This window comes from Sphaerodactylus townsendi, linkage group LG01, assembly GCF_021028975.2.
Source record: "Sphaerodactylus townsendi isolate TG3544 linkage group LG01, MPM_Stown_v2.3, whole genome shotgun sequence".
NCBI classification, from domain to species: Eukaryota; Metazoa; Chordata; class Lepidosauria; order Squamata; family Sphaerodactylidae; genus Sphaerodactylus; species Sphaerodactylus townsendi.
In genome coordinates, this window is record NC_059425.1 from 98,758,384 (window position 1) to 98,771,016 (window position 12,633).

General features: G+C 45.3%; 1 protein-coding gene across 1 annotated transcript in view; it reads left to right on the forward strand.

The window, feature by feature from the left end:
• The first annotated feature begins 298 nt into the window (after positions 1-298).
• The window catches only part of SYNE1 (spectrin repeat containing nuclear envelope protein 1), a 375,888-nt gene continuing 363,553 nt past the window's right edge, over positions 299-12,633 (forward strand). Inside the window, exons 1-2 of the mRNA XM_048488624.1 lie at positions 299-391; positions 9,141-9,319. The gene's annotated coding sequence lies outside the window, so the exon portion shown is untranslated. The remainder of the gene's footprint in view (positions 392-9,140; positions 9,320-12,633) is intronic.

Here is a 12,633-nt window from a genome sequence, read left to right on the forward strand (position 1 = left end):
TTTATTAGCCTGTCAGGAAAAGATAAAGGAGACAGCAATGAACAAGCAAAGAAGTGATGCAGAGGACAGGGAATGTATGTTTATGAACTGCAAACTGCATGTCTTTTCTTTTTTAAAAAAATCTTCCTTCAGATTGTGGGATAATGGTAGATGTGGCTTCCATATTGAAAATACACATGATAAATATTCACCCTCACAAACATTTCTAAAACAAATGTAAATTCTTATAAAGACCTACTAAGTGGTTGTGGTGTTCTGTTGCAAATTCTAACAAAATACTATTTTTCTCCCTAAACAGATTAAACTTGTAAACATTAACTCAACTGACATTGCTGATGGCAGACCATCTATTGTGCTTGGATTGGTGTGGACTATAATTTTGTATTTTCAGGTATAGTTTTTTATTTCTTTTCTTAAATTTAAATAAACTGCTTAAAATACATTTTCATCAATTGTGCCAATAATTCAGAGACCCTACACTCTAGTATTCTTTCTCCTCCTCTTTTCTTCATCTAAATCTCTCTTCTCCCCACCCTGCTGTTTATTACTCTGAGGGAAAAAACTATGTATATTTTGTTCAGAAAAATGTCATGAGGGAAACATTTCTCTGCCAGAGAACCCTCTCATTAAGAATATTATGAAAAAAATGTACTGGTTGTACCATATGATCAGAAATACCACAGGGTTTTTTTAAATGGTATGGTTGGATCAGAAGGACGCATATTATTTTTCTCCCCCTGCGCCAATTAATCTACAGCATTATTCGCAAGGTAAGTCAATTCTGGGAATTTGACCCTTTCTGGATTACTACTATTAGCAAAACAGTAACACAAAGATTTATACCAGTTTTTAATTTGTGCTAGCATTATGAAATTACTTGTAAATATCTAACACCAAGATAAAGTCAGTTACCATTACATGCTGAATGTGAGATTCAAAGATAGGGACAAACCAATCCATAGCTCCAGGCAGCCGTGGACAGTGCTGCTGCCGCGCCACCCTGCAGTCTTTCTGGTAGCATCAGACGCTGGTGCAGTTCTGCAGCATCTCCAAATTCCAGGTATCATTGTCATGGAACTGAGTGGTGGCCGACTGGCAGCACCTTTTCTCCCTCTGCCAGCAAGGGTGCCCCTTTCACTGGTGGAGGGGATAAGCACATCAGTGCAGCACTGTGAAGCAATTCAGCCGCCATAGGTTTGGGCTGTTAGGGTTGCCAAGTCTGACCTGGGAAATTCTTGAAGATTTGGCACAGTGACTATGGATGGTGGAATTTGGGAAGGGATTTCACTTTGAATATATGGTATACCACAGAGTTTTCCCTCTAAAATTATTAGTTCCGAGACTACCAGTCCACCATCTAAGTGAAAAGTGGTGACTAAAGCGCAAGGGAATGCAAAGAAGGCATTGCTAAAATGGGTTCAATATGCAGCAGTAAAGTAAGTAATTTATGAATTTAGTAGTGGGTTAAAAAGGGGAAACGTGAGTGCTCACGCTCATTTGTGTCACAGTCATTTGGGGTAGTTACTCAAGTGTTGCCAAGATCATTGCAACGACAACAACTTAGTCCTAAACTATTCTAAATCCAAAGTCTTAGTTTTCTCAAACTTGTGGCACCTCCTCAAATTGCCTCTCAACAACCACTGTTTAGAGCAGGGGTCGGGAACCCGCGGCTCGCGAGCCGCATGCGGCTCTTCCGCCGCTGTTCTGCGGCTCCATCAGCCGAGCCGCGGGGCCCCTCTTCTCCCGCCCTGCGAGAAGCAGGGCGGGCGATCGTTCTTCAGCGGTTGCCCGGCCCGAAGCCGGGCTGGTATGCTCCCGCCCTGCAAGGAGCAGGGCGGAGCATCGTTACCCCGGCGCCGCTCCGCCGAAGCCGCTGGTGCACCTCTTTCTCCGCCGGGCTTCTATAAGGGAGCAGGGCGGAGCATCGTTATCAGCGTCGCCCGCCGAAGCCGCTGGCATCGCTTTTCCCGGCTCTGCGCGAGTAGGTGGGCGGGAGCAGCCGTTCGGGCCCGGTCGTTTCAACGCCCGAGCCGCTGGCTCTTCGCCCGCCCTGCAAGTGAGTAGGGCGGGCGATCGCTTCGGGCGTCGGGTCTGAACGCGAGCCTCTTCACCTCGCCCTGTAAGGAGCAGGGCGGCGGCACTTTCGCCCCGGCAGCCGGGTAAGGCCAGCCGCCGTTCTATCTACGCCTGCCCTGCAGGCGCGGTGTGTGTGTGTGAGCGGCGAGGGGCGCCGAAATGCAGCAAGGGCGGGAGGCGGAGGGGGGGCGTGCCAGCGAGTGGGGGGTGGGTGAGCCAAATGGCTCTTTGAGGGGAAAAGGTTCCCGACCCCTGGTTTAGAGCAAGTGAAAACTTTCAAATATTTAGGCCTTAACTATCATCATAAGGCCAACTGGATACAACATAAGAATAGTGATAGCACTGAGTAAAGCCACCAGCAACACTATCCTTTGCTTCTTCTACAACAAGGGACATAGATATATTCCAGCGGCTTTAAAGATCTTTAATGCCAAAATCTTTCAACAGCTCTTTTATGGTATCCCGTTATGGATTCAAGCATGGAACATGAAAGATGAGCGAATTCAATCTAGGTTCCTATACAGAATTTTTGGAATCCCCCATTCTGTGTCCTATGCTGTTTTGTGCTTAGAAGCAGGCTAGCATTTGATGGAAAGCAGAGCTTGGTGTCTCACCTTCAAGTATTTGCTATAACAACAAGGATTCTAGCTTTACTTCTCATGCTCTCACCTTCCTTCATTCAATGGGCTGGTGGGTTCATTGAACGCCAAACTACAAGATCTGGATTTGCCACTGGACTCTTTACTTATGCTAACTGCTAATGAGATATTTCATAAAGTAAAACATAGACTTTTTGAGCAGGAATCACAGAGACTGATGGCCCAAGCAAACAAAGTTTTCTCCCCTATCCATCTGGGCATCCTCCCTCGGTTTACCATCACAGCCAGCTACAGGAACGTAGGTATAGATTTTTTATGGGGTGGGTTCGGAAGGAGGGGCCATGCCCCCACCTGCCCCTGGGGGCATGGTCATGCCTCCCCAAGCCCCGCCCCTGGCCACAGTGGTTATAAAAGCAGCTCTCCAAGGGATGGCAGACTCCCACCCTGCCCCCACCGGCTGGGCTCCCAGCTGGCAGACAACAGTCCTTTCTACCCTCCCCTCCGGGCAGAGGTGCAGCTAGGGAAAATGGAGCCCAGTTCAAAATCTGAGTTTTGCGTGCCCCACCCGGGCAGCTGCTGTGATGCTGGAATCCCCCCCAAACAGCATCATTTTTTTATTTATTTATTTATTTATTTATTTCATTTTTAAACCTCCCTCCCCCGAAGGGCTCAGGGCGGTGTACATCAACATAATAATACAAATATAAAACAATTATAACAATTTTAAATTAATAGAATTTAAACAATTTAAAATTTACAATTTACAGTTTACAGATGGCGACTTATCCCAACCCCATTCCCACCCACGGGAGACCAAGATGGTATGGGGGTCAGATGGTCATCCTGGCTGGCCAAAAGTTCCGGCGTGAACAGGTCCGCTTTTACAGGCTCCTGCGGAAACTCTGAAGGTCTCCAAGGGCAGGGCCCTGGTCTCCTTAGGGGAGCCTGTCTCCACCAGGTAGAGGCCAGGGTAAAAGCCCTGGCCCTTGTTGATGCCAGCCGGATCTTCTTTTGGGCCAGGGATTTCAGCAACCGCCTCCTCCGTAGAGCCGGAGGGCCCTAGTAGGGCAGTACGGGGAGATGCGATCCCTCGATATGGTAGGTCCAATGCCGCTAATGGCCTTAAAGGTCAAGACCAGCACTTTGAAGATGGCCCGGAACTTGATGGGCAGCCAGTGTAGATGGTATAGGACCGGAGTAATCCAGTCCCAACTAGCTATTCCTGTAAGTAGTCTGGCTGCCGTGATGTTGAACGAAGTCTTCACTCTCTCGATCACCGACAGAGGCAGGCCAGCGTAGAGCGCGTTACAAGCATAATCCAGCCTAGAGGTGACCGTTGCATGGATCACTGTGGCCAGGTCAGAACGGGACAGATACGGGGCTAATTGTCTCGCCTCTGTCGCGAGATGGTAAAAAGCGATTCGGCAGTTTGAGTTAGGGGACCTGGGCCTCCATTGATAATGTCGGGTCCAAAGCCACGCCAAAGCTCTTAAATACAGTCGAGGTTAGATGTAAGACTCCTCGGGCCGCTTAGCATGAACGGGTGCAAAAGTCTACACCGGGTCTCTCCCCTCGTCTCCAAATCCACACAGGACCTCCAAGGCCTTTGCAGGGTTTAGCTTCAACCCACTCTGCTTCCTCAACCACCCAGCTACGGCTTTCTAAACAGCACTGGAGAGCTCCAGGCCGCAGACGGCTGCCCTCCATCGTGAACACAAGTTGGGTGTCATCGGGCGCATTGGATAGCACTTGCAGCCAAACTCCAACTAAACTTGCCAGGGGGCGCGATGTAGATATTAAAAAGCATCGGGGAGAGGGATCGCTTCCTGCGCACCCCTACATTCAATGGGGTAGCTTCTGGAGTTCTCACCCTCGATGTCACCTGCAGTCCCCGGTCTCGAGAAATGAGGCCAGCCAATCCAAGGCTGACCCGCAGACCCCAATATCAGCGTAGGGTGGTGGGACCAAAAGGTCGTGATCTACTGAACGTCAACGCCAGCAAGTGAGATCTAACAACACCAGCAGCCGCACTCCACCTTCTGTCCAAGCGAAGCCGGAGTTCGGCTCCCAATTAACGGCAACCAGCACCGCCTCGTTCCCATGGCCAGCACGGAAACCGGACTGGAAGTGGGATCCAACACGCGGTGCTTTCTTATCCAGAAATCGCTGGAGCTGCTCCGCATATCACCCGGGCCACAATTCACCTTGCCCAGGTGGTAAATGGTAGATTAGAAACTGGGCTGTAATTGGCCGGATCCTCAGGATCTAACAGCGGTCTTTTTCAGGAGCCGGGCGGACCATCCGCCTCTTTAAGCTTCGACCCGAAAGCTCCCTCTCTTGCTCAAGAGCGAGCTGTTGGATAATATCCAACAGATGGCTTCGAAGCACTTCCCCGCTGGCTTCTCACCCAGTTTTCAGGAAGGCACGGGTCAAAAGAACATGTGGTAGACCGTACAGCTGCCAGTGTTCTGTCAACATCTGATGGGTCAAGTCGGTCGAAGTGGCTCTAGACGAGGACTCCAAAGACGCCAAGGGGCCTCTAGTTCACTTATTGTATCAATCTGTCGGTAGGGTTTTGGCTTAAGAGCCAACACTTTGTCCGGGTGAAGTAGCTCAGCGAAATGTCTCACAGCTTACAGCCAATTTCTCTAATTTAGGGACCCATAGCTGAGGTCGCCAATGACCGGATCACTCCTAAACAATTGTGCTGGACGCTAACTAGCTTCTGCTAAAGAGGAAGCAAAAAATACCCTCTTTGCAGCTCCTCTCTACAGCACCCTTGTAGGATCTCTCATAAACGTCCGGATACGAGTGTCTTGTCTTCATCGCCAAGGGTCCGCTGCCACACACGCTTCCAGCCGCCTCCCCAGTTCCTGCTTCATCCGTCGCAGTGCCCCTCAGTATACCAAGGAGCCAGTCTGGTGCGGGAGCCGAGAGGGAGACTTTGGCGCGACAGCCTCAATGGCTTCAGAGAGCCTGTTATCCCAGCCCTCTACCAGCTCATCAAGGGTGCCGCCGGTGTAGGGTCTCCTCAAGAGCTTCCTGAACCTCTCTTGGGTCCAGTAGTCTCCGCGGGCGGAGCTAAAAATATGCCCGCTGCTCCAGACAGGGGGGCATGGCAGCATCTATCCGGCCTTAAGGACGAGTGGTCAGACCAATGCACTCTATCAATAGAGGATAAGCCCACATGCACACAATTCTCGCCACAAAGATCAGGTCTAGAGTGTGGCCTTGCTGATGTATGTGGGGACTCCGAAGGGTGTTTACTAAGGAGAGACTCTAGCGTCAGCCATGGTTGACACCTAGATCAGCGGCTATATCAAAGAGGGAGGGTCGACCAACATGGACGTTAAAGTCACCCAGCACCAAAAGGCGCAGGGTACCGCGAACGTCCATTCCAGAGATCGAATTTTCCAAAAGCTGCCAGCGACAGGCTTTCTGCCGGCAAAGCGCTAGGGCGACCGGTACACCAGCAGAACTGCCAGTCTCTCCGGAGAATCCCAACAAAGGCCCAAACACTCCAACTCCTTCCATGATCAGTGGACGGGGACGACCGAAAGGTGATCGAATCCCGGATGAGCATCGCCACACCACCCGCCCCCCCGCCCTGTGTCCTAGAGGCTGCTGAACAAACATAAAATCCCTTTGGGGTGAGATCATTGAGGGCTACCGCTTTCCCTCCCTCATCCAGGTCTCTGTAATGCACGCCAGGCTCTACGGTCTGATGGTAGATATATGGTCTCAAGGAGTGAAGATTTGTTGTTTATTGACCTCGCTCAATAACAGCAAGCAACCTCGAGCAGAGTCATTAATCCCCACCACACTACCTACATCTCTTTGGGATAGGGTCAGAGGGTCAGGACAAGGAGCCGTAGCATAACCAAGTGATCTCCCTCGATGTCTCCTCATATGGCTCTAGGCCTACCTCTCTTTCTCTACTGCCCTAGTATCACCGGAATCCCCAACCCCCCTTCTGGTCTCACCGTGGACATGGACAAAAAACCCATCCTAATCCACAATTTACCCACTAACTGGCACCTAGTAATTTAAACCACTCCCTTAGCCTAACAACTAACTCTAAAATTAATTTCCTTAACAATTTACCATCCTATTGTTGTTTAACCAATTCCGTTTGCCTAGTGCCTAACATTAACATTAATAGGGGAGCTCAAGGAAGAGACTAATTACTAACTAAACATCTATTACATCTTCTACTACTACTAGCTAATTCTAATCTCTCTTCCTGTTACCACATATAAGTCTCTGATGTGGACCCTTGTTATAAAAGTCTCTATGTTAAATCTTCCTTGCAGGCCACCAGCTGCTCCATTCACATCCACCAACACCCTCAACAGCGGCAGATGACACACCTCTGATGCTAATGCTGTTAATAAGCTCCCATTGATTCCACTTCTGCATTGAATCCAGTCCGGCCCAGTCAATTCAGTCCAGTGGGGGGGTGTCTGCCACTCACTCCCTTCTTGAACTACACAGCAGCGTCTGTATCGCACCAACCAACCCTCCCCAGCTTGATTGATAGGTCCAACCTGTCCAATCTGGATCCCCATAGGGGTGTCTGCCACCCACCCCTCCTCACGCGTGCAAGATTGAATCCACAGTAATAGGTTACCGGAGTTTGAGCAGGGCAATCGGAAGGAGTCTCAGTAGGCACAAGAGAACGCAGCAACATGCCCTATTTCTCCCCAGTGATGGAAATGCTGCCAACCCCACCAGCTCAATACACCCCTGGGGAGGCGACTGCCACTCACCACCTCCCCAAACCAGCCAGCAGGCAGCGGCTCAGGAGCAACAGCAGCTCACAGTCCCTCCAACGTCGCCAGCCAGACCTCCCAGCGAAGCCAGCAGCCAGTAAGCTCGCAGCTCTCTCGCAATCGAGGAGGCACCGCCGGTCCCACCAGCTCGACACAGTCGGGAAGGGGAGGGGTGTCTGCCACTCACCACCTCCTCAACAAGATCAACCGTCCACAATTCAATCTGGCGGCCAGGAACCAGCAGCAGCTGCAGTTCAAAGCCTCTCCAACGCCCTCGGCCAGTCCGTTGAATGAGAGCAACAATCAAATGGCCACAGCTCAGCATCCACTCCGAGAACGCCGGAGGAGAAGCGTCGGTGGAGGGGATGCGTCGGAGGAGAAACGTCGCCGAAGAATACCAGAGAAAAGCGCCGGGGGGGAAGCAAATGCTAAGAGAAACCGCATCGAGAGGAAAACAAAACGTTGGGAGGAGAGCAAAACGCTGTCAGAGAAGAAGCTTTGGAAGTGAAACAGGATGCCGAGAACTGCCCAGAAGGAACAGGGCGCGGGAGCCAGCAGGAGCCAGTTTCTCAACAAAACAGCAGCAAGGCAATTTCCAGCATAGTCTGTTAATACAGTCAGTTTCCAGTCCAAATCATTCATTCATCCACCCTCCGTCAATTTAAAACTCTCAGCTGGGTAGTGCGGTTAAAAAGTTAAAAAGTCATTGGAGCTACTGCAACGTGCAGCAGCTTCCGGTCGCCATCTTATTATTTTAAATGGTGTTTAAACTAGGGAGCCCAGATTCTCCTTTTAAATCCCCCTTAAAGGGAGAATCTGGGCTTCCCAGTTAAAACAATATTGAAAGTGATGCTTTTGGGGGGTAGATTATAGTCTAGCAGCACTGCAGTTTCAGGGTATTTTTAGGAGATTCTCCTGAGGATACCACTCAGGTTTGGTGAAGTTTGGTTCAGGGAATCCAAAGTTATAGGCACTCAAAGGTGTAGCCCCCATCTTCTATTAGCTCCCATTGGAAACAATGGGGGATGGGGCACCCTCTTTGAGAGTCCATAACTTTGGACCTCCTGAACCAAACCTCTCCAAACTTGGATAGTATCATCAGGAGAGTCTCCAAAAAAATGCCAAAACTTTGTTTTTGTTAGATAGCAACTCTGTCTCATTCCTGGAACCTACGCCCAGATTTCTGTGTGTCGTTGTCACCACATGTTCACAATTTTTTGCTAAACAAAACTTTTAATCCTTTCTTTTTAAAAAGATGGTTTTATTTAATGATATTAATTTTATAGTCTTCAAGCTTATTTCATATTATATATTTTTAATGCCATTAAAGGTTTCAATTCAATTCATTTGGGGTAATTGTATGTTAATTAGTGCCTTATGTAGGGTACTGCATGTAATTTGTATGATAGTGGTGGTTGAAAAGATTCTAAGTCATGCAAACCCAGAAAATAATGATTTCCTCTTTGTGGAGATAGTAGTTCGTACAAATGACATCTGTGCATGAGCAGAATCTGGCTAGTAAAATTGCATGAGTAATACTGACAATAAATACACTGCCCTACATTCCTTGAAGCACATTGTTTTCATGTAGCATATATGATGCCTGACTATTAACACAATGTAATTGATTCCAAAACTAACAGTCAATTGCTAAAATGCTCACTGCAGTTAATAGATTTTATTTCATATACAGATTGAGGAACTTACGAGCAACCTTCCACAGCTGCAATCATTATCCAACAGTACCTCCTCTGTGGACAGTGTTGTTAGTTCAGAAACTACCAGTCCACCATCTAAGCGAAAGGTGGTAACTAAAGTCCAAGGGAATGCAAAGAAGGCATTACTAAAATGGGTTCAATATACAGCAGCAAAGTAAGTAATTTATGGATTTCCTTAATGGTGGGTTAAAGGGGGGAAACATTAATTTATGCAGCAGCATAATAAGATGACTTGTCCTGGGAACAGCAGTGAAACCTAAATAGAGAATTGTAAAAGGTATACAGACTTCTCTAAAGGGAGCATGCAACTCTGGCTGTTGAGACTCAAAGGAGATTTGGTGCTACCCCCCACCTTCCAGACCCAGCACTGCAACTCAGAATAGACTCAAGCCTAATGCAAGAGATAATGAAAACTTAACAGGGAAAAGAAATACTTTGACCAAATTCCGCTGGAGGAGCTACTTTCCCCAGCAAACTGTCTTGTCCAGAACTCTTCTTTCATATGGTCTCTGTACTCTTTCCCTCCATTAATTTATGTATCTTCTGAAGACTTTGGCTATCAGAAGTAAATAAAGTTGACATCATTGAACTTGAGTACGGAGTTGGATCCTTTCAGAAGTAGTTGCAAGAGGTAACACATCGTTAAAATATTTGACAGTGCATTTTTTACTATACTGTTAGGGGCATCTAAACTGAGTTAAAATAATAAATGTAATTGCCTTTAAATCCAAGTAGTACACATCATGAACAAAAGTAACTAAACTGATATTTCTAACTGAAGATTTCATTGCATTGTTTGTATTTTTAGAAGAGAAGAAGAAGAAGAGTTTGGATTTATATCCCCCCTTTCTCTCCTGTAGGAGACTCAAAGGGGCTTACAATCTCCTTGCTCTTCCCCCCTCACAACAAACACCCTGTGAGGTAGGTGGGGCTGAGAGAGCTCCGAGAAGCTGTGACTAGCCCAAGGTCACCCAGCTGGTGTGTGTGGGAGTGTACAGGCTAATCTGAATTCCCCAGATAAGCCTCCACAGCTCAGGCATCAGAGCTGGGAATCAAACCCGGTTCCTCCAGATTAGATACATGAGCTCTTAACCTCTTACGCCACTGCTGCTCCTGTCAATACTCTGTCAATAGATTATTACCTTGTGTTTGAATTTAAAATTATCTTTATAAGCCTCAAAGATTTTTTCCCCCAAATATAATCTGCAGCCTTCAAGTAGTTTACAAAAGAGTGTGTGACATCATTATACAGTTTTGTTCATAATTTAGGATGCAGCTCCACAAAGCATAATACAAAAGCTTATGTAAAATCAAGCTAAGATATTACACTGTTCACTTTGTTTTGTCATTTTACTACTTCATGTTTGTTAGAAGTGCTTTAATAATTACCAGATTTTGGGCAGGTGAGGAGTGTTGTGCACTAATTTTGTTTTAACTTAATTAAGACAGGAGAACATGGGATTCATAGCAACGTGGCATTCAGGAAAACTAGGAGACAGACAAGGCAGAGAAGTGTGCAGTAGTAACTTTCTAGCCACTTGGACTACATCACAATTTTAAAAATCACATATAAGAAAAAGAATCACAGGGCTGTTTGGAAAGACGTGGAACTTTCTAGCCTGGAATAGTACAGTTGTTCTCTATCGATTTTGGACAGTTGATATTTAATAACCAAAAATAATTGACCTTAAGGAAATTAGTAATTGTCTGGCATTCAGGGATAGGCTTCACTTATCCAGAGGGTTTAGAACTGCCTTTTGGAAATTTGGAAGAGAAATGATTTAAACAAATGTAATTTGGAAGAGAAATGATTTAAACAAATAAGTAGGCAGTAAATAATAACATGAGATTGAATATGAGCCAACAGCCAATAGCAAATAAAGCCCCAATGGAAGCATAATATGTGTGATATAGATGTCTTTCATGATTTTTATAGCCAATGGCAGTGGTTGTGATTGTCCTCTAGCCTTTTTATTGGCTTGTCAGGACCCTTCCATTTTCCTTTACTGCTTTCTCCCACCATTCTAAATTCTAGAAATAGACTTCATGATGGAACTCAGGAAGGTATATCAGCAGGTGTATATTCAAATTCACATCAATGAGAGTTGACATTTGTAAGGGTTAAAGAGAAATGATAACAAGAGCACTAACAAAAATGCTTCAGTGTATATTCTGCATCTAATAAGTCAAGCCCTTTTATACAAGCTTATGCATACTCAATAGACTCAATACTCAATATATGCGGACTGGATGAAAGAAGCTGGAGTCAATGAGGAGATATGGGAGAAGAGATTACAAAGAATGAACTTACTGCTGTTTGTTTGATAAAACCATGAAGAAAATACAGGGGGGAGGGGAAAAAGGGGAAATGTATTGTTTGAAAACGAATGAAGAAGAGTATTAATATAAAATGGAATATTCAAATGATACAATAAAAAAGAAATGCATCTGTTTAAACAGAGTAATAGATTATGAGAAGAACATAAATATTAGTGTGTCTCTCACAGTTATTTGTAGCAGTTAAATCCTTTACCATCGTTTGTCTGATTTCTTACTGTTTTTCAGTGGTTTTTCTAAAATATGTGTTCATTGCATGTTATGTGGCAGGTCAAGAACTATAAAACTTAATAAGCTGTGAGTCGTGCAGTGTATCTTGTGCTGCATGAATGGAGCTGCTCTTGTAGAAGAGGATTTTATCATATCCCACTTCCTGTTGCAGCCTGCTGTGCTTCCTGAAATTCTGCCCCTAAAAGAATGTTGCACAGTTGTGATCAGAATTTTGCCACATAAAAAGATAGTAGAACAATAGATTTAAAATATATGTTGGTGTACCATGTCGTTTCTGTAGAAGGGGTTTATTTTCTCATTTGCATGCTGTAGAAAGAGAATAATTATATACTTCCAAACAGAGTTTTAAGACAACACTTAAAATAAATGAAATAGAAATACTTTTTTTGATAACATAATGGAATAGTTTCAAAAGTGTTGTTTCTAAACTTGTTTTATATTTTCCACAAAACAGTTCTTTCTCATAAAAACTAAACTTTCTATGGAAAAAGCAAAATTAAAATATTTTGTTTTCAGAAAGATGGTTATTAAATATTTAAATATTTATTTTTAAAATCTGAAGGAAGTAAACATTTGTAGCAAATAAAAAAAAATCCATTACCATTGTCCTGAAGACCATTTCTTGCTTGAAGACCACCACACAACTGTTAAATTATATGGAGTGGAATTGAGGAAACTTGCTCATCTATGTAGTAACTTATGTTCACATGAAGAAATAGTGGTAATTCTTTAACAATATTTCATAGTATCACATTTCTAAGACAGTGAATAAAGTGGACTTAAAAATCTGGTGACTTCACTATAAAAGAATAAAGTCTTTCTTGCAAAAATATAACACTTTGGATTGAAGAAAGTGAAGAACTGAAGTTCTTTGTAAAGAGTTTGAATAGTCTGTCAAAA